Below are 22002 nucleotides of genomic sequence, written 5' to 3'. Positions count from 1 at the left end.
GGCCTGCCCCCCCAGCACGGCTGTGGAACCCCTGGACCTATGACTCCTCTGGTGCCCCCCCACCCCTGAGTTCTCTGCTGACTCTGGGGCTACCCCAGTAGCTCTAAGTGGTGGGAGCACTTGGTCATGGGGAATGGGACGATGACAGATGGCTCCAGAATTTTCAGTTGGGCAGCAGATGTTCCTGGAGCTCTGCCAGTGGTTAGTTCCTCCATTGGACACCCTCCCTGTCAAAAAGAGGGTCACAATAGCTGTCTGGAAACTGGCCATGACAGATGGCTACTGCTCTGTGGGCCATCAGTCTGGTGTTGGCAAGGCCACAGTCAGGGCCGTCTTCATGGAGGTAAGGCAAGCTCAGGCCACACACCCACCAGAGGGGCAGATCCCAGGAAAGGGGGTCCGTTGGGCACTGGGAGCCAGAATGGGCCTGGGGTGTGGGAGACCAAGAAGGGTCTAGGGGGCAGAGAGCCTGGCACGCCCCACATGCCCTCGTGCATGCGTATGTCCATCTCAGGCAGGTGATCTGGGCGATGAACACCATGCTCCTGCAGAGGGTGATCTGTGTGGTGGACCTGGACACGGCCATCACCGGCTTTGCAGTGCTAAGGTTCCTGAACTGTTTCAGCGCCCTGGACAGGTCCCATATTCCAATTTGCATCCCAGAATACAGTGAGTACCACTATATAAACAGAAAGGGCTACCACTCTGTGGTGCTCCAGGCCCTGGTGGACAGCAGGGGCTGGTTCTAGGACATTTATGTGGGCTGGCCTGGCTGCACCCGTGATGCACGGGTATTTAGAAACTCTGGGCTCTGCCGCTGCATGGAAGCAGGGACTTACATCCCCCAGAGGGAGGTATCATTTGGGGACACCATGGTGCCCGTGTGCATGGTGGTGGATGCCACTTATCTCCTCCAGGCCTGGCTCATGCAGCCCTATACGGGCCACCCCAGCCCTAACCAGAAGCGCTTTAACACCCAGCTAAACCACACTTGAAATGTGGTGGAGTGTGCCTATGGGTAGTTGAAGGGCGAGTGGCGCTGTCTTCTGGCATGCCTGGAGCTGGACCTCCTGAATGTCTCCCAGGTCGTGGGCCCCTGCTGCACTCTCCATTCAGTTGTCCTGCAGGCCATGGTGGACAGCTGGGGTCGGTTCCAGGATGTGTATGTGGGCTGGCCCAGCTGCACCCACGATGTGCGGGTGTTTCAGAACTTGGGCCTGTGCCACCAGCTGGAGGCAGGGACCTACATCTCCCAGAGGGAGATCCTGCTGAGAGACACTGCTGTGCCACCTGCCTGGTGGCTGATGCAGCATGCCCACTCCAGCGCTGGCTCATGTGGCCCTATATGGGCCACTCACCCCCAGCCAGGAGCGCTTCAATGGCCAGCTCCACCACGCCCACCAGGTGGCTGAGTGCACCTTTGGCCACTTGAAGGGGCAGTAGCTCTGCCTCCTGGCCTGCCTGGAGGTGGGGGTCCTGAACATTCCGCAGGTGGTGGGTGCCTTCTGCACGCTCCACAACATTGTGAAAAGTAAGGGGGAGGCCTTCACGTGGGATGGGCACCTGAGGCCAGTATGGGCTAACCCCAGCCAGCTGTCACCCCTTGCTGCCAGGCCCACCAGGATGGGATCTGCAGCTGGGAGGCCCTATGCTGGTACTTCAAGCAGGGGCCCCAGTGAGTGCTGCCCCAGCCACCCCAGGTGGGCCTCCCGCACCCTCCTCCTTCCACCCTGTGCACCCCCCATCTGCACTCCCCCCATCCTGTGCACCCCATGTCTGCACCCCCTACACACACACCCCCACTGAGCACACAGCACACGAGGTTTTGGGAATATAAATCAGTATATTTTGCAATTTAACAAACGTGTGGGATAATACTATGCGTTAAACATAACAGAACATCCAACTATTTATGGGTGGGTGGGGGGGGCTAACTGTTTACAGGAGGAGGAGGACCTAGATGGCCAGCCCGGTTGGCTATCACTCCGGGGAACGGGTGGAGGGGCATGACCTGGGCCAGCCCCAGGTTCTATGTCCCCATCTCATCTGGGGTCCTTGGAGGGGCTGGGAGGGAGCAGGGAGTAAGGGGAGGTAGGCCTGGAGATTGGCCTTGGGCCGGCGGTCTGGGCCAGCGAGGCCCTCTCTTGGGGGGCTGGCAGGTGGAACCATGGTGGGAGGGGCAACAGGGGGCACAGTGGTGGGTGTGTGGCAGGAGGGGGCAGCTGGGCCAGCAAGTCCCGGTACATGGCCACTACATCCCTAAACGGGGCGAGGAACTCCCCCCAGGCTGCCTCCCCCTCCTTGAAACGCAGCTGACTCTGTGCCAGCTTCACCTGGCACTGGATGGAGGCAGCGAGGTAAGGGTCTTCCACTGGCTGCCTTTGGCTCTGCTGCGACTGGTTCCATCCTGGTGCTGGGGCTGGCTCTGGCCGGTCACTGTCCCTTGCCTCCAGGGACCACTGATGGGGCAAGGCTCTCCTGGCCCTTGGATGGTGCAGCTGCAGAAACAGAAGGGAAAGAGGAACAGGCCATGAGTACCGACACCTGCTCCATGGCTCACGCCCCCCCATGGGTGGAGGGTCCCAGTCCTGTCCCCCATCTGTGGGTGTGGTGGCCCTGTGAGTGTCCCCTTTGTGCGGTCTGCCCCCCAACCTCTCCCCCTGGGGGGCAGAGCATGGCACTGTCTGCAGGAGTGGGTGCTGATGGACACTGGCAGCCATGCCGCCATCCTGGGGCTATGGTCTGGCTGGGCCCTGGTGGGCCAGGCTCTGCGGGGGGGGAGGGTTGGTGGGGACCCCAGTTGTGTATGGTGCCCCTGCTCCCTGACCCAGGGTATGTGCCCTGTCATGTACATTCCTGAGGGTCCACCGCTGAGGTCGGGGGATGGCTGTCTGCCCGATGCCCAGCTGGAGGTGCAGGAGGGGAGATCTATGACCCTGTCCCCCTCCTCGCTGGACCAGTCTGTTGCTGCACGTGGCTTCGTCTCCAGCCCTGGTGGCGCGGGGCTGGCCAATGAGCCCAGCTCCTGCTCGTCTCCTGGCTGGGGCTCCTTGGCCGAGGTGTCCAGGATGGCAGCGGGGGAGGAGGTGTCCCGGGGGCCCAGGATGGTCCTGAGCTCCCAGTAGAAAGGACATGAAGCAGGAGCAGCCCCCCGACCAGCTGGCTGAGTCTCAAGCCTGGGTATAACCTGCCACAGCTCCTTGACCTTACTCCTGACTTGGTCCAGAGTGCAGGCAGTGTGACCCCCGGTACTCAGGCCCTCAGCCAGCCGTGCGCAAGTGGCTGCATTCTGCCACTTCCTGCCCATGACCTGGAGCACCTCCTCCTCCTGTCAGAGCCCCAGCTGGTCCTGGAGCCCGTTATCCATCCAGTTGGGGGTGTGCTTCCCCTCCCCAACTGGACCCTAGGGAGCCCTGGGTGTGCTCAGCAGGGGGGTGCCCTGGGAGTCCTCGTGTGGCTGACCAGTGGCCATGCCTCTCCGGTAGCCACTGGGAGTCTGGCTGAGGCGTGCAGGGGCATCACGTGCAATGGCTGCTGCCTGCATGCTCTCAGCTTCCTGCAATGGGGTTTCCGGGTCTTTGTGGCTTTAAGAGCTGCTGTACGCACGGACCATAGAGCCCCACAGGGTCTGGGCAGCATGTCTCTGTCTAACAGCTGATCGCCGCCATGGCAGACCCTGCTCTTTCGGAAAAGTGGGATGCGGAGCATCGACACCTGTCCTTTTTCAAAAAGGGCGGCCTCTTCCTATTTTCTGTTTGGAACAGCAGTTTTGATTCCTGTGCCACCCACTGTCGATTTCATGTTTAAAAGAGCATGTGGCGTGTGCAGACGTGCTGCACGTTACTTCGAACTGGGGCCTGCTCTTTTGAAAGAATTGCCTAGCGTAGAGGCAGCTAAAGAGTATCATCCAAATCGACCTTGCATGGTTGCCTTTAGGGTAGTGTAGACAGTGCATTGTGAAATTCAGTGTTCTCCGCTTCCTGGAGGTGTCCCACAGTGTCCATATGTGACCACTCTGGTCACCCATTTCAGCTCCGCTGTTCTCCAGGTGTTCAGGAAACAGCCTGGGAAAGTCTGAATTTCATTTTCTGTTTGGCCAGGATGGCGAGCAGAGCAGGCAGAACACCTCAGCAGCACATCTGTCCCAGCCAAGGTGGTAGGGAGTACACAGCAACCATGAGAGCCACACGCACAGCCCCGAGGAGGAAAGCACATGCTTCATTGCTGTGCCTGCTGCCCTGGAGTCCTGGGGGAAGGGAAGCTTTTAATGTCCCAGCCAAGCGTTGGAGGGAAGCACACAGCAACCAGGAGAGAAAAAGACAGCCCCGATAGCACAAGCTGTAGTTCAATGCCTACCTCCTTTCTCCTTTGCCTGGGCTCCGGTGAGAAGGGAACTTCTTAATGCCTCAGCAAAGCGGAGCCAGCAAATGATTACCGCCACTTCCACAGCTCTGAAAGTCACTACGGACCTCTCCCACCCTGCTTGTCGCATGCACAGCCGCACAAACTGTTTTGGAATCACAGGCTTGAAAGTGTGCTCCAATCTCTGCCTTACTGAGACAGGAAGCAAACTGAACCAAGCAGGTCCCTTAAGATCTCTGTGTAGCACCTGTTGTACAGAGGATGCTTCAAAGCCAAAATTTGTCCTTGTACATAGTAAATCCCTAGTGTTTGCCACAGAGGCTCTTTCACGAAATCTGTTTGTGTGTTGTAAAACTTACCTACAGTAAATATATCTCCCCAATGTCTAGTCTTCACTTACATTTAGTTGCAGTGTGCTCAACAGTGGACTCATAGACCACCACTTCACCCACTTCCACCTTCCAGCTGTTAGACAGGCACAGATCCAAAGGAGAAAATGAACGTGGGAAGCTATGTTCCTAGAGCACATGCAAGCCACCCACAGGGACAGGGTTAAATGCCTGGAGGAATACACACTGGAGGAGAGGAGGGGGCTCAGAGAGTGTGAAGTCCAGACAGAGGAGGAGAAGTTGAAGCTGATGAGGCAGCAAACAGATCTGAGGTGCCTGGTACAGGAGCACACAGCCCCACTGTAGACCATGATGAACCACATGCCCTCAGCATGTTCTGTACCCTCTGCTCATTTGCACCCCAGAATGCAGGGGTGAAAGGGAAACAAGGGCAGTCTTTTCTTCCTCTCCCAGAGATGCTTCTGGGAGCATAAGGCTGACATTCCCCCCACTTTTGGGAGAGAAACCCAAAATATTCAAGTTGTTCATGCCTCAAAATGGAGGACAGTCACATGTCCCAGATAGAGCCCTTATTTTACAGGGAGTCCCAAAATGGAGGGCTGAGTTTTGCTGAGTCATTCTGACATGGCAGATTCTTCCCGCCTTTTCTGATTTACTTCAGAACCTCCTAAGGGGTTTCCCTGCAGGGGCTCGATTACATAAGTTTTCCCGCCACAAGGACAATATAAGGCCAGCACTGAGCCTTTCGTGATGCTGCCCGTCCAAGTGGCAGAGTGGCGTGGGCTTCCACCAACAACGAATGCCAGACATCACAAGACTCCCAGCAAGATCCAGTGCTCATTGCCACAGGAGACATTGCCACTTGCAACATCAAGGACTCAAGATCACTGTACCATCTACTCACCATCGAAGGACTGCTCTACTGCTCCTTCCAATGGACCTTAAACTAGTCCAACAGTACAACATCCTGGGCAACTGTCTGGAACTTTGAAGAAGGGTAATTATAAACTTATGTAGGTATTGATTTGGGACTGATTGTTATGATTAGGGTGTTCATGTTATTTGATTAGTTTTCTCTCTGTCTGTTCACTGTAAACTATCTCTTCTTAATAAACTGTCTTATGTTCGGCTTACATAACTGTTGTTCTCTCTCTTTATTGGTTGGAATAATGGTTAACCAGATGACAGATGGTGACATGGGCTAGAGGCCTGTCTTTGTTAGGGGTCGCAGCACAGCCTTATCCAGTCCAAATTAGATTCCCTACCTAACACCACCTGTAATGACAAAAAACCTGTTGCCCTTGCTTACCCACTCCTGAAGCCCCTGCCATGAACTCCTTTATAGTCCCCTGAATCAAAGCAATTAAGCTAATGAAAACAGTTTCTTTATTGCTTGGGTTGCACAGGGTGTGTGTGTGTGTGTGAGAGAGAGAGAGATTTACAGGCCAGCACAAATCCTACATGGGGCTTCTCCTTAATAGCAATGGATACAACTGCCATGTCACTTGTCATTCATAAAGCTGTTTTGCAAAGCCTTCCTGATTAGCAGTGCTCCTTACTGTGCTCCTTATTGCTTTGGTGTTGGGCTGCTCAAAATTTGTGGTCGGGTGATGTGCCTCAGTCTTGCAGACTGGCATGAAATCTTTCCCCTTACTCTCACACAAGTTATGGAGCACACAGACTTCAGCAAAAGCAACATTCCCCTCTTGGTGGCAGTCTGCTAACTGGGTCAGCAGCCTCCTGAACCTGGCCTTTAAATGGCCAAATGCACATTCTACTATCATTCTGCATTTGCATAGCTTGTAGTTGAACTGCTCCTTATTATAGTCCAGGGTGCTTGTGTATGGCTTCATGAATCAAGGGAGCAAGGGGTAAGCTGGAACTTGCGGGATCATAATTGGCATCTCCATGTCTCCAATGGTAATTTTCTGGTTCGAGAAGAAAGTTCCATTCTTCAGCTTTCTGAACAGACCAGTGTTCCTAAAGATGTGCGTGTCCATGCACCTTTCCCAACCATCCCATGCTGATGTCGGTGAAACAACCCCTGTGATCCACCAATGCCTGCAACGGCATGCAGAAGTATCCTTTGCGGTTTATGTACTCTGTGGCAAGGTGGCCTAGTGCCAAAGCAGAGTTGTATATTCCATCTATTGCCCTTTTGCAGTTAGGGAATCCAGCTGTGGCAAAGCCATCCACTATGCCCTGCACATTTCCCAGAGGCACTGTCTTTCATAGCAGAAGTGTATCAATTGCCTTGGTTACGTGAATCACAGCAGCCCCCACTCAAGATACAGATATTCCAAATTGATTGCCCACCGACCAGTAGTTGTCTGGCATTGCAAGCTTCTAAAAAGCTATTGACACTCACTTTTGAATGGTCAGCGCACAGAGAAGTGTAGAGTCCTGTACCTGGGGTGGAAGAATCCCAAGCACTGTTATAGGCTGGGGACCAACTGGCTCAGCAGCAGTATGATGGAAAGGGACCTAGGGGTTATGGTGGATGAAAGGCTGGATATGAGTAAACAGTGTGCCCTTGTAGCCAGTAAGGCTAACAGCATACGAAGGTGCATTAAGAGGAGCATTTCCAGCAGATCTAGAGAAGGAGTTATTTCCCTCTATTTGGCACTGGTGAGGCCACATCTTGAATATTGTATCCAGTTTTGGCCCCCCCCAGTATAAAAAGGATGTGGATTTGCTGGAGCAGGTTCAGCAGAGGGCAACAAAAATGATTAAGGGAATGGAGCACAAGACCTATGAGGAGAGGCTGAGGGATTTGGGCGTGTTTAGTTTACAGAAGAGAAGACTTAGGGGTGATTTAATAACTGCCCTCAACTTACTGAAGGGGAGCTCTAAAGAGGAGAGTGAGAAACTGTTCTCAGTGGTGTCAGATGGCAGAACAAGGAGTAATGGTCTGAAGTTGAAGAGGAAGAGGTGTAGGTTGGATATTAGGAAAAACGACTTCACCAGGCGGGTAGTGAAGCATTGGAATGTGTTGCCTAGAGAGGTGGTGGATTCTCCATCCCCTGAGGTTTTTAAGTCCCGGCTTGACAAGGTCCTGGCTGGGATGACTTAGTGGAGGATGATCCTGCTTGAAGCAGGGGGCTGGACTAGGTGACCTCCTGAGGTCCCTTCCAGCCCTGTGATCCTGTGATTCTGTGATCTCATTTTGGTATTGCTGTACCATGTACCATGCTGTACCCTGCTCTAAAGAGCAGGGGAGAGCAATTTACAAAGTTCCATGGAAGTGGCCTTACGCATGCAAAAGTTTTGTAGACACTGCTGATCATCCCATACCTGCAGAACAATGTGGTCCCAACAGTCTGAGCTTGTTTCACAGCACCAGAGCTGGCTCTCCACTGCATGCAGAGCAGTGAGCGCGGCCGGCATCTCCCCATTTTTCTTCTCCAGGGTTTCACATTTGGGTATGCCGTGTCCTCCTCAGAGTCTTCATCACTCTGACAGCTGCTTAGGCTCTGCACATACTGCAGCACAATGCACGAGGTGCTCATAGTACTTGCCACAACAGTTGGAATTTGGACAGATTCCATGCTAGCCTTGTAATGATATCTGCACGGTTATGAAAAAGCGTGCAAGAATGCTTTTTGTTGTTGCTTTCCAAAGGGAGGGAGAGAAGATAAGTGCCCTGTGGAAGGCTGATGACACACTCAGAATCAACCAAGGCACTTTTTTGTCCCATCAGACACTGGGAGCTTAACCCACAATGCAAGGGTGCAGCAGGAACTGTGGGATAGGCACTCACATTGCATTGCTGACTAAGTCAAAGCTGCTCATCCTAATGGGGACACTTTCCATTGACTTCATGTGCCAGTGTAAACATGCACTCTCAACTTTACAAAATCAGGTGCTAGAAAATCAGCCTAATTTCCTAGTGTAGATGTACCCATAGGGATAGAGTGACTTACCCAAGATCATGGGAGAAGTGTCCAAGCTGGGAACTGAACCCAGGAATTCTACAACAGTGCCTTAACCACAAGGCCCCCCTCATTCTCATGGGGGCAGCAGAGTGGGAAGATAACATAGAGCTTTGCAACCAGAAACTAACGGAAAGGAGGAGCTATTCCTAGCTGCTGTAGATTTGTGTAAATTTTGCTAGAAGGCTGTTCTGGATAAGTCAATGTATAAAGGTGGAGTAAAATTATTCCAGGTTGTTAAGATGTCAAAGAGTTGCTTTGTTTTGATGCAGATGTAAAGGAAGGATGCAGTTTTCCCTTTTTTCCCCATAAAAATGTTCTTTTTTTCCTTGACTGGTATTTCCAGGTCAGATGCACCAAGGAGAGAAACCCAGGACTCACAGGGATAGGACCTTCAACCAAGTGAAAACGGAGTGTCAGAGATAACCTGTTATATGACATGGGACACAGGGCAGGAGAGTACCTGGAATACCAGAAAGTAAAGGAGGAGGACAGGAAGCATCAGAAGAAATTTGTTGCCAATTTCCTGAAACTAACCAGAGGGAAAGCATGCAGGACCAAGCACTGCTAGAGCAGCTGATCACCCTAGTAGCCACCAGGCGGTATACCTCACAGGAGCTCCAGCACCAATGCTTGAGGACTCTCCTCCATGCTACCACTTCATGCAGCCACTGGATAATACGAATGAGACTACGCATTGGAATACGCACATGTGCAGGGCTGGAGTGCACAAGGTACAATCATATACAACCTTGGCAACATGTGTCACCAAAGAGAAGGAGACTAGAAAGCACATCTCTGACATTGAGTTCCACTGCTAGTGAGTCTGTGGAGCTTGGACTTCAGTTAATGGCACTGCTGTGGACACTTGCACTTATTTCATGTTTCACACTTCTAAGTAGCATTTGTGTACAGACACTTGGCATGCCTGCTAAGATTTCCATGATAATTCAGGTTAGTAGAATACTTTTAGTTGTGTTAAGAAATTGGGTGGGCTGTACAAGATGGTAAGTTGTGAAGACTCAGAAAAGCAGGAAGAGACAGTAAGTTGCATCCAAAGCTATCAAACACTCTCATGAAACCAACAGCAAACCAGCAATAGCCACATAAACTGCTAGGCGTAGCAAGCACAGAGCATAACAACCCCTCCCCCATCACAGCATCTTATTTCTTCATCTACATCACTCTGCAGTGCAAGGATGTGGTCATGCAAGAAGTCACTTATTTCCCTTACTTGCCTGGATCCAACCCCTGGAGTGACTGGTGTGCTTTTGGATTGTCCATCTCGTACCGGCAAACCAGCAGTGTCTTGAGCCCACGCCATCTGAAAAATTGTAACCTGGTCCTTTCAGATGCTGTTAAAGACACAATCAAATGAAGAATGCTGCCCACGCTGGCATCTATACAGTTCTCTAAGGAGTACCTTCTTGCCTGCAGTCCACCAAATGCAACATCTACCACTATCCTGCACCTGCTCATTGTGTAATTAAACCTTCTTTTGCTACAAGTTCTGATGTCAGAATACTATTTCATGGCCCAAACAGTAGAAGATAAGGAGGCCCACACTGGATCCATGGTTTGGTCTAGACTGGAAAGAAGTGAGGACAATACGGAACTGAAAGTGCTTCAAGTAAATATGTTGATGGAGTAAGAACGCGGGAATGACAGGCACATTCTTCACAGTACCCCATGAACCATTTCCTCAAGCAGCTTTAGTTGGCGAGGCACTTAGGACTTCCGGATGTGCTCCCAGAAATCCTAATGCCAAACACCTGTGTAATAGCTGGGCCTCGCTGGAGACAGATATGAGTTGTGTGCAACTCTACAATGTGGCCACTTGGAGGCAGGCTCGGCTGCTGAATGCATGCAAGCCAGGCCATTGATACACAGGTTACACTGAGTCCTGTGGCACCTTATAGACTAACAGCTATTTTGGAGCACAAGCTTTCGTGGGCAAAGACCCACTTCATCAGATGCCGCAACATCTCATGGAGCAGGTCTTTGCCCACAGAAGCTTATGCTCCAAAATATCTTTTAGTCTATAAGGCGCCCCAGGACATCATCTTGTTCTCAAAGATACAGACCAACATGGCTTCCTCTGTGATACAGGCTACACTGTAGACATGTGGTGGAGTAGCAGCTGCCCCATTCCATAAGGCAGGGGTGGGGAATATTTTTTGGAGTGGGGGTCACAGGCCCACAGAAAAATCCATTGGGGGCCACATAAGTTAGAAGTGAGAAAAAAAAACAAACAAACCAAAAACCGATTAAAGACACTCCTTCATCCCTCATTCCCCTTGCACACCAGAGCCTAGGGCCCTCTAGGCTCTGGAGTGGAGAGAAAATGGTGGTTCAGTGTGGGAGGAGAGGGAACTACAAGGAACTGGGCTTGGAGTGTGGGATCTGGGCAGGAAGGAGTGTACAGATGCAGCCTGGGAACTGGGGGTCTGGGCAGCAGTGGGTCCAGGGATGGACTAGGAGTGGGCAATCTGGGTGGGAATGGGGTTCTGGAGCAGTCTGGCAGTGGGAGGTCTGACCAGGAAGGAGTGTAGGAGATGGACTGGGGTCTGGGCAGGCAAGGGGTGCAGAAGTGGGCTGGGGTGTGAATTTGGGTGACAGGAAGGGAGCAGGAGGGCATGGAGTCTGGTAGAGAGGGGCAGGAGCAAGGTGGGGAGTCTGGGTGGGAGGGAGGCTGCAGGAGGGGGTCTGGGTGAGAAGGGGGAGCAGGAGCAAGCCAGGGGCAAGGGATCTAGGTGAGGGGGTGCAGCTTACCCATGCAGCACCCTCATGATGCGCCCTTGCCCATCCACACCTAGGCACTGCCCTCTGCTTCTCGGCCAAATCAGAGTGGTGGGATAAAGTCTCCAGACAGTGCTGCTGCCCTTCCTCCCCTTTTGCTGGATGAGGGGGACAGGCACCTTAGGTAATAAGTGGGAGGGGGGAAGAGGGGTGTCTCCTGGAGGCTGGCAACTGCTCCTATTGTATGTCCTCTCCTCCCACTTCCCAACCCTTTTGCCCTAGGTAGACATTCTGTTTTGCTCAGTTCTAATTTTTCTCCCTTTGGGTGGAAGAGCATCAAATCCAAAATGGGTTTCAGAATCAGGTGGCCTGGCCATATGTGTTTTTAGGACCCACTACAGTTTGGGCTTACAGGACAAACAAGACCAGTGCTTTTTTTGTGCTGGTACTGAGTACTGGAGCCTCGGCAGACCCAGCTGCAGGATTGGCTGAGGAGGTGGAGCTGGCTGAGTACCGGCTCCTCTTTTATTACAAAAGCCACAAGACTTTTCGTGGCTTACTGATTAGATCTCCAAGCCATTCAGTTTCCAGAGCATCAGTAATGGCCCACGTTAGCACATTTAGAATTAAAACCAGAGTCACGCGTCATATTTCTAACTTCACACACAAGAATGACACATGCATAGAAATTGGATATACACATTCAGCAGATTCTAACATTAAAATTAGTATGTTACATTAGGCTTTTTGTCTAAAGCATCTTTGAGTAATGCATATTCATAAGCCTTTTTTCATAAAGCTTAGGGGGACAATGACACTTAGGGCTTCACAAGAGGGAAAGCCGGTTCTGTGCTAGGGCAGCACTGTCATCTGCCACAAGATACATGAGATGTGTGGGGAACACACCATGATTTCAGCGGAAGACTGCACATTATTCCTGATCTGCTGTGTGCACACTGGAAAAATTGCCTGCACTACAGTGATCATAAAATAAAGGAACAGAGAAGTAGCCGTGTTAGTCTGTACTCCAACAAGACAAAGCAGCAGAAATGTAGCACTTTAAAGACTAACAAAATGATTTATTTGGTGATGAGCTTTCATGGGACAGACCCACTTCTTCCGATCTGAAGAAGTGGAACTGTCCCACAAAAACTAATAATCGAATAAATCATTTTGTTGATCTTTAAAGTGCTACATTTCTGCTACTTTGTTTTATAAAAGAAAGGAGTTGCCACATGAAGTCTGTGGTCCTGTGTTTGGCACAGCCTTGTCAAAAGCCTTGGAACACCATTCACAGCAGAAGATAACAATGACAGGGCACTTTATTCAGGGCAATTGCTCTTTTCTTCTATGGGAAGAAAACTCCCAGCATAGCATTTCAAAGACTGTGATTTTACTGGCACATGCAAACCTCTTTCAGAATGTTCCCAGGCTCTGGGAATCACCCTGGGAAAATGAAAGCCCAGATTTCATGGTGCTGGGCTTGTTTGCTCAGGGAAAGGTGCTAGACTTCTTTCATGCTTTACAAAATTACAGTATGCATTCCCTCTGTTGGTTCCTTGTTCATGCAGGTAATCTGTATCTGTACAAAACAAAAAGCAGTCAAGTAGCACTTTTAAGACTAGCAAAATGGTTTATTAGGTGAGCTTTCGTGGGACAGACCCACTTCTTCAGACCATAGCCAGACCAGAACAGACTCAATATTTAAGACACAGAGAACCAAAAACAGTAAGCAAGGAGGACAAATCAGAAAAAGATAATCAAGGTGAGCAAATCAGAGAGTGGTGGGGTGGGGGGGAAGATCAAGAATTAGACTGAGCCAAGTATGCAGACGAGCCCCTATAGTGACTCAGAAAGTTCCCATCACGATTTAAACCATGTGTTAATGTGCCGAATTTGAATATAAAAGTCAGCTCGTCCACTTCTCTCTCTAAAACGGTGCGATAATGTCTCTTCAGTAACACACATACCTTGAGGTCATTGACAGATGCCCCATTCCATTAAAATGTTGACTAACTGGTTTGTGGTTTGTGGTTTGTGTATCTGTACAGTTCCTCTCCACCCCTGCCCCCCCACCCCACCCCAGCTTCAGGGCTTAAGGCGAGATCTCTTCCCACTGCAGCCCTAAGCAACTGCGTTGGGCTTTAGGGGATGCCATGTCTGTGTGGTCACACAGCTTAGGGAAAACTTAGAATGTAATACACAAATAACTACGAATACATATAATCTCTTTGTAGTACCAAAAGCATACTAGGCAGTGGACTATATTGTCCTCTTCCTAACCTGAGACATCACTATGAGCTGCCAGATAAACTACCCTCCTCCGTCCAATACCCCTGCTTCCCCTCTTGTCTGGCATTGCATTGTGACCTGGCCGCCCTCTTCCAGACCCAGGCCAGGTCTACACTCACAAGTTAAGCTAACCCAGCTACCTAGCTTGGGGTGCAAGAAATCCACACCCTTGAATGAAGCAGTTAAGTCAACCTAACCTCCAGTGCAGACAGCACTAGGTTGACAGAGTTTTTTTGATTGACAGAAGAAATCTTCTGTTGACCTTAGATGTTGCTTGTAGGAGAGGTGGATTAACTAAGTAATGGGAGAACCCTTCCCGTTGCTTTAGTGCAAGCCAACACTGAAGCAGTGCAATGGTGTAGCATTTCAAGTGTAGACAAACCTCCATTCTTCTCTCAAATGCATCTGGGAGGTCACCTTGCTTCCAAGTCATCACTGGCTTGCGGCTCCACTTGCGATCCACTTCATCTCAGATTTATCAGCAGTTAAGTCCTTGCCAGTTTAATCATCTGGGATTAAACAATTCATCATGCTTTTAGGGGTGGGGAGATAAAGGGGTTTTCACAACAGCATTCATACTTGGCATCTGATCCAATCTGATGCAGACTCAAGAACGATTGAACACTTAGGTGCAAAACTGTCACACAGCTGCAGTGTGCTTGCCTCTTCCCTTCATCCTTTGGGCTAAGGACCTTCCTTCTGTAATACCTCCTCTTCCTCTCCCATTCCCCATACAGCAGCCTCCCAAATCATCTCTGAGTCACTAGCAAACAAACACCTTTGTTCTCTGCCTCTCCTCGCTCCATCCCTTCCCCCTGAACACCAGAGAAAGCCCTTTTCCCTGAATGCCTCCTCCTGCAGCTTCTGCTTCTTCCAAATGCCATGTCTAGTCCCGTCTCCTGACAGCTTTTCCCTACTGCCCTTTTCTCGGCTTTAACATCCCTTGCAGCTCCCCTTACTACAATCACCCTCTTCCTACGGTAACCACGTCCCACTTCCAACTCCCCTAAAGGATGCTGGGGATTCTGTCTGCACAGGGACTACACTTGCAGAATCTATCACTCCCTAAAGGGCTCAGAAGAACATTATTTATTTGTCTGGTTTTACATAAAAGAACCCTGCAGTCACTTCAGAAAAGTTATTTTTGACATGGCCTACAACCAGTGTTCCTGCTAATTGTTTCCTTCCATGTGTGGAATAACTTTTGTTATGTGCACCACTAATAGAAATTCATGTTGCTGGCTGTGGCTGGCTGGCGATGCTCTGCTAATCATTTGGGCGCCACCTAAATCTCTCCTGGGCAGCTGCCTAAGCACTCTGCTTACAGGGAACACTGCCTACAATCCGCTTTCTTTTTAGCAAGAGATTCATACCAAAAACCAAGCAACCAATCACACAAAAACCACATTATCAAAACAAAAAGCAGTCAAGTAGCACTTTAAAGACTAGCAAATGGTTGCTAGTCTTTAAAGTGCTACTTGACTGCTTTTTGTTTTGATAGTGTATAGACTAGCAGGCTTCCTCTCTGTTACTAAAAACCACATTGTTGATGTAGGGAATGTGGCAGAAGAAAGGCAATGCTGCTGAAGGCTGGGAGGAATCTGTCTCCCAGAGATCATTTGCATGAGAATGCAAAGGTGTGCAGGTGTGATACCTTTTCAGGCAAAGCCTAATGGGTAGCAAGTAAGCCATGAGATTTTTGTCTATTGTAAACATGTAGTTGTAAAATCACAATTTAAGCTGACACTTAATGTGGGAGTTGTGAGATCTCACCAATGCTCTGAGTTGTTGTGGGGGACAGGGCAGTCGCCATAGCTGTGTAAGACATTGATTATGCAGGGCTCCCTGGTTTAAAGCACTGTAAGGGAGGAAGGAAGGGGTGTTGGTAGAGCTAGCTTGCTGAGTATCATGGTCCTGCTTATGCCTTGTCCCTATAGCTATAAGCCTGGCTTGACTAATCCTCTCCACCTGTTGAAAGATAGAACTGAATACTAGGGTGTTTGTAAAACCCACTATTAAAAGTACCAAGAGCTGAAATCACAGGGTTCTGCCTTAGGGTGATCCCAAGCAGTGGGGGTGGGAGTGACACTGACAACAACAAGTAGGTGGCTGGTAGGAGTGGCGGTGGCAGCAAGGGGAGGCTGCAGACAAGTAGATACCTAGTACTACCCTGGTGATGTATTTGCGGGGTTTTGGGACTGCACCGCAGAGGGTACACCCTGTCACTGTGTGTGGGGTAAATGGCCAAGAGCCCAAGCAAGAGACTGGGCTCTACTGCATATGGGGATGGTATCTGGGTAAAGGGGGTTTGTCTCTTCTGTGCTGAGATATACTGCATCTGTCACTGTAACCTTGGGGTAGGTTATGATCATTAAATAAGCCATTTCTATCTCAGACTCTGTGCTTGTGAGGAGGGGGGCGGAGAACCGCCTTACAGGCACTCAGCACGGGGGTGAAATTGTCCCAGGCCACTGGGTGGGGGCTCGAGCTGGTTGGTTGTATCCTTGACAGGAAAACCCCACAAGAGTTGAACCCGGCCCTTCTGGCAGGCATCTGGCGTTAACAGAAGGGTTACATTTACATGGGGCACTTTACAGAGACCAGGAGAATGGACTTCTAATCCTGACACTGCATGTGGTCTGCTGAGTGACTTTTAACACCTCACTTCCCCTAGCTGTTCTCCGAAGGCTTGTCTGTACTTTCAGAGTTCAGTTTGGCGTGTCTGGTAAAGATGCTCTAAAGCGATCTCTCTGGGGTCTGCAGTCAACCCCTGTATTCCAAGCTATTGTGTTGAGTAAGGGAGATCAACAGGAGAGTACAAAGGCTAGGTCTGTATGAGCCTGGGGTAAGTCTTTACTCGGGAAATAAGTCGATTCCAATATGTTGATTCTAGCTATGCAAATGCCATAGTTAGAATTGTGTATCTGAAATTGCCTTATTTCCCTAGTATAGACTTAGCCCCAGGCTATGTCCACACAGCAGCATTATTTAGGAATAAGCTATTCTGGAAGAGATTTTCCAGAGTAGTTTATTTCTAAATAGCATGTCTACGCACAAAATGCATATGGAAATACCACTCAGCTATTTCAAAATAGATCCTCTACACTGATTGGCTGCAGGGCATTTTGGGTGGGCTGGAGGCCCCCTATTTCAAAATAGCCCCTATACAGCCCCTTTTCATCTTGAGAGACCATGGTTAACAGCAGCGGTGAGGATCTATGGGCAGTGTTTGAGTCTGCAGTTTCGCTGGTGGCTTATCTGTCCAATATTTGATTTGCGCGGTCAATTGTAATACCCGCATATCAGTCTATTTCTGAATTCTGGAGTCTGAGAGTTTTTCCTTCTAAGACAAAGTTCTTTTGCATGGTTTGCACATATACTACCAAAGGATGATGTGCCCTGTGTTAGCAATTGTCGCCAGGTATTTCAATCTGATGATGTAGATTCCCAGAATTTTGGATTGATGTTGAACTTTTTCACGGTGTTTTTGCATGTATCCTTGAATCTCAGCTTTCATCTTCCTCTTGTCCTCGACCCACATGGCAGTTCACCGTAGAGGATTGCTTTGGGAAGACGTTTGTCACCCATTCGTCTCACATGACCAAGCTATCCTAGTCTTCTGCTGTTGAGGACTGATATGAAGCTGGGTATGCCAGATCTTGACAGGACATCTGCATTTGAAACTTTATCTTGCCAGTTGATGGAAGCTGTTCAGTTTTTTCTCCTGGTTCAAGTATGTGGTCCATGCCTCAGAACCATATAGCAGGATACTCAATACACATGCCTGGTTGATTAGCATCTTTGTTTTCACTGTCAGTTTAGGATTGTCCCATGCTTGTTTCGTAAGTCTGCCAAAAATCATAGCTGCCTTCCCCTTTCTGATGTTCAGCTCTTTGCCCATGGATAGGTTTGTGGTGACAGTAGATCCAAGGTAACAGAATTGTTGAACCACATCTAATGGGCTGTTATTCAGAATGACATTGGGTCGCTGAGGTATACCTTGAGTGAATACAACAGTTTTCTTCATGCTTATGTCAAGGGAAAACAACTTGCAGGCTTTGGCTAGGGAATCCATCAGTGACTATAATGTGTTTTCACTGTGAGTGACAAGAGCTGCATCATCTGCAAAGAGCAGTCAAGTAGCACTTTAAAGACTAGCAAAATAGTTTATTAGGTGAGCTTTCGTGGGACAGACCCACTTCTCTGTTACTACTTCCCTAATGAGGACTTTCTTTATCTTAGTTTTTGTGGCTATAACCCCTATTCCCTGCCTTTACAGCCCCTATTCCAAAATAGGGCACTATTCCTCGTAGAATGAGGTTTACAGAACTCAAAATAAACCATCCGCTATTTCAAAATTATATTGAAATAGTAGTTTTGCTGTGTAGACACTCACAAAGTTATTTTGGAATAATGGTCATTATTCTGAAATCACTTCACTGTGTAGACACAGCCCCAGAGAAGTGGTGATAATTATACCAGCTTCCTTTATAAAATGTTTTGATATCTGTGGATTAAGACAATTGGGTATTACTGTTACGTAGCACTGCTATACAATTCCAAACATGCATGTGCTTTTATTCCCCCTTTCTCTCAGGCTTGTTCCACTGCCTTCCCACTATATTGACCAGCTGGCAATCCTGCAAGCTGAAGTTCAGAGACCATAGCCTCTCGTTTGCTGTGCAAACTCACTGATGGAAACATTAAATGCATTGTGCTGCTGAAAGTTGCTGAGCTGGTTTGAATAAATGCCAGGGATTAACAATGTGTAAATTCATCAGTGATTCAACAACAATGACATTATACGTCCCAAACACTGATGGGATTTATTTAGTGTTCAGGACACGGGCTCTGAGGTGGAAAAAAGGAATTGTTAGTAATTTTTAAAGCCTCTTTGGCTGCACTGAGGCAGACTGTTGACATTATCTAAATTCTTTAGATTAAAAAAAAAACGCTGTTTTTGTGTGTGAGGGGAGCCGATATTTAGCTTTTCCAGTGTACAGCTGAATTGTGAAATGGGTTGAAAATGCACAGAGAGCTGTACAATAAAAATAACTCCATGCATGTAAAATAAGGAGGAAGAGGCTCCAGGAGTAGGAATGTGTCTATGCCAGGGGTCTTCAACCGAAATAGCAAAAAGAGCCATTTTTTCAAATTCGGTTACAAAATGAATTTTTCCAGAGCCACAGTGCACGTGAATATGAGACAGTCCTTAATAAATAGTCAAACCATACCTTTTTGTAGCCCCTATATTAAGAGCCACACACCCAATATTTATACCAGTTAGAAAATTGTTACCCCCATCTCCAGACTTTACTTGCCTCAACACCCAAATCCGACCCTTTATCTCCAAGTTTTACCCCCCGTCCTGCAAACCTGCCCCCCCCGACCCCCAGGATTTACCTGCTTCTGTGCGCTGCCTACCTCCCCCGGCTGCTCAGGTACAAGGAGGCAGACTGGAGCTGGTGCTCACTCTGCCCCCCTCGCAGTGCAGGTGGATGGTACGATCCGGGCAGCGGTGACACTAATGCCGGGTGCTGCGGGTGGGTGCTTCCAAGCTGGTGTTGTTGGTGGCAGCAGGGAAGGGGGAAGCAAACAGTTGGTGGAAGAGCAGCCACCTCTTTTCCCCCTTTGGCTGTGGCTCCTCACCATGGCTGGAGCAGAGCCGCCCTTCTCTCCTTGGCTGCCACCACTGAGCACAGTACATGGAGCAGGCTGCACCAGTCGAGCAGCACCAGTCGGCCAGGCGGGAGCAGGGTGGCAGCCTGAGGATGAGGCCCGCGGGGGCTGGGAGTGGAGGATGAGGCCCGTGCGGGCTGGGAGTGGAGGAAGTGGTGCTGGCCATGGCCAGGGGTGAGCTGGCTGCTTTCTTCTCCCATTTCCCTGATATGGTCAGGGATGCCCATCTGCAGCATCTGGTGGTGGCTGGTGAGCAGCATGCTGTGGGTGGAACCGGGTTCCTGCTCTGCTCCTGCAGCTGCCTTCACCCCCGCACCTCCTGCTTCTCATCAGGGCTCTGGCAGGGGCGCCCTGCCAGCTTCTTCTTCCGGGGCTCCCTGCTGCAGCTGACTCCACATGCGGCTCCAGAGGCTGATGCCTCTTAAATAAAAAATTAAATTCCCTTTTAACAGTGGGCGTTGTTTAAGTGGCAGCAACACCTGGAGCTGCGAGTGGCTCCATGGAAAGCTGTGTGCAGCTCCGGAACTGCAGGTTGCTGACCCCTGGTCAATGCTAAGGGACAGGAGTCAAGCACAGGGCATGAATAACTGAAATGATTTTCCAGTCTTTCTTCAGATCCTCAGAAGTATTTAGGCTCCTAACTTCCATTGAATTCATCTCAGACAAGAGGGTCCAGCAGAGGGTAACCAAAATGGTTAGGGGGCTGGAGCACATGACCTATGAGGAGACGCTGAGGGATTTGGGCTTATTTAGTTTGCAGAAGAGAAGACTGAGGGGTGATTTGATAGTAGCCTTCAACTTCCTGAAGGAGTGGGTACAGAGAGGATAGAGAGAGGCTGTTCTCAGTGGTGCCAGATGGCAGAACAAGGAGCAATGGTTTCAAGTTACAGAGGGGCAGGTGTAGGTTAGATATTAGGAAAAACTATTTCATCAGGAGGGTGGTGAAGCACTGGAATGCTTTACCTAGAGAGGTGGTGGAATCTCCATCCCTAAAGGTTTTTAGCTCTGGCTTGACAACGTCCTGGCTGGGATGATTTAATTGGGTACTGCTTTGGGCAGGTGCCTGGACTAGATGACTTCCTGAGGTCTCTTTCAGCCCTAGGAGTCTATGAATATCTTGTACTGGACCAACAGAACTCAGCCCAATAAAAGATATGACATTAACTTCCTTATCTCTCTAATATCCTGAACAAACATGTCTATAACTATATTGCATGCAACACTGATTTCACTGAGTATTAAGAACCTAAACACCTTTGTGAATCTGGATATATGGCCTGGTCTGCACCTAGAAATTAGCTCTACGTAGCTACATTGCCACTGTAGGTGCAAATGGATCCACAGAAGAATCATTCCACTGATCTAGCTACTGCCTCTAGCTATGTCTACACTAGAGGGTTTTGTCAACCATGGGAATAAGGGGACTTCAAAGTAGGCGGGGTCCTTTCGAAAAGGAGCCCCGTCTGGACGAGACACGCGGCGGCAAGGCGCGTCAATTTCGAAGCGCCGCTGCCGCCCGCATGCTAATGAAGCGCTGAATATGCATTTCAGCGCTTCATTAGTAAACTTCGAAATGGCCATTTGCATGGCCATTTTGAAGTTTGGGGCACGTGTAGACACAGCCTAGCTGTGACTCTCGCTATTGATGTATAGACATGGCTTTAGAACTTCCCAGCCAATCTTCCTACAGTCCTACCGTTGTGAAGTGGAATTAGTTGTGGATAAGGTTTTGTTACAGGTGCCCTGTTCTGTTGAGATAAGAGCTGATAGTGTACCAAGCAGAATGATAAGAGGCAAAGGGGAGGTGCTTGACTTTGCTATCTCACAGGCAGAGACTGCAAAACCAGAGATATCCACTTTATAGCTGCTGGTATCCGCATCCATGGATGTTGATGTCACTATCCATGTCTCATACTTGTTTTCACAGCCCTTCAGCCTGCTGTAAATCCACACGTGCTGCCACCACATTTGTGACTTTCAGGGCAATGGCACCAGTATTAACCCCTTGTGGTCCAGCAAGGGTGCCCTCTTCAGGTTTCTGGTTCTTAAACCATCATCTTTTTCGTATAGAGATCCATGTCTCTTCCTCCTGATCAGACATTTTCCAAGCTCCTACACTTTGGGTTTCTCTGTAGGCCTGCTCAGCTTTCTCCTCAGAGGCTATAACTAGCATAACAGTCCACAGTTAAAAGTTACCACACAGCCTTTTCTAAGCAAGCCCAGTTATTCTTAAGGTGAAAACATTACAGAGAAAATATATTAAAAACCTACACATGTGCTCATAAGTCTTCCTAAGGTAACGCCCCCCAACTCCAACATGGCGTTCTGTGGTAAGAAGTGCCTAACAGCTGTTATCTCACAGCAACATTTGCGAGTCATTCCCATATATATTGTGAACCTTTGACCTCGGGATCCCCTGGGAACAGGTAATCAGCAGGGGTTCGCCCCCTCTTCAGGACATCGCTTCAAAGGGATGTGCTTTTGCATATTTGGAGTGTGTTGGGGGAGGGACTTTTCCCTCACTTCCTACCAGATATGTCACAAAAAATCTACTTCACCTATATTGTTCCAGAATTTCATTCTTATCTATCACATTGCTTAATGTAATCTTTTGGTCATCCAGGCCCACTGTAATACGTAATCTTTGC

The 22002-nt window shown here is 49.3% G+C and overlaps 1 long non-coding RNA gene across 3 annotated transcripts in view; it reads right to left on the bottom strand.

Annotated features, from left to right (window-relative positions):
- Positions 1-1831: 1831 nt before the first annotated feature.
- The window catches only part of LOC142006900 (uncharacterized), a 109358-nt gene continuing 89187 nt past the window's right edge, over positions 1832-22002 (bottom strand). The window contains exons 2-4 of one of the 3 annotated variants that reach the window (XR_012643851.1): positions 14058-14184; positions 9883-9999; positions 1832-2498 (exon numbers count right to left, since the gene is read on the bottom strand). This is a non-coding gene — a long non-coding RNA (uncharacterized LOC142006900). The remainder of the gene's footprint in view (positions 2499-9882; positions 10000-14057; positions 14185-22002) is intronic. The other 2 variants (XR_012643852.1, XR_012643853.1) reach the window with 2 other exon arrangements.

The sequence above is a fragment of the Carettochelys insculpta genome, chromosome 1 (assembly GCF_033958435.1).
Source record: "Carettochelys insculpta isolate YL-2023 chromosome 1, ASM3395843v1, whole genome shotgun sequence".
NCBI lineage: Eukaryota > Metazoa > Chordata > Testudines > Carettochelyidae > Carettochelys > Carettochelys insculpta.
This window is presented reverse-complemented; position numbering and strand designations above follow the sequence as displayed.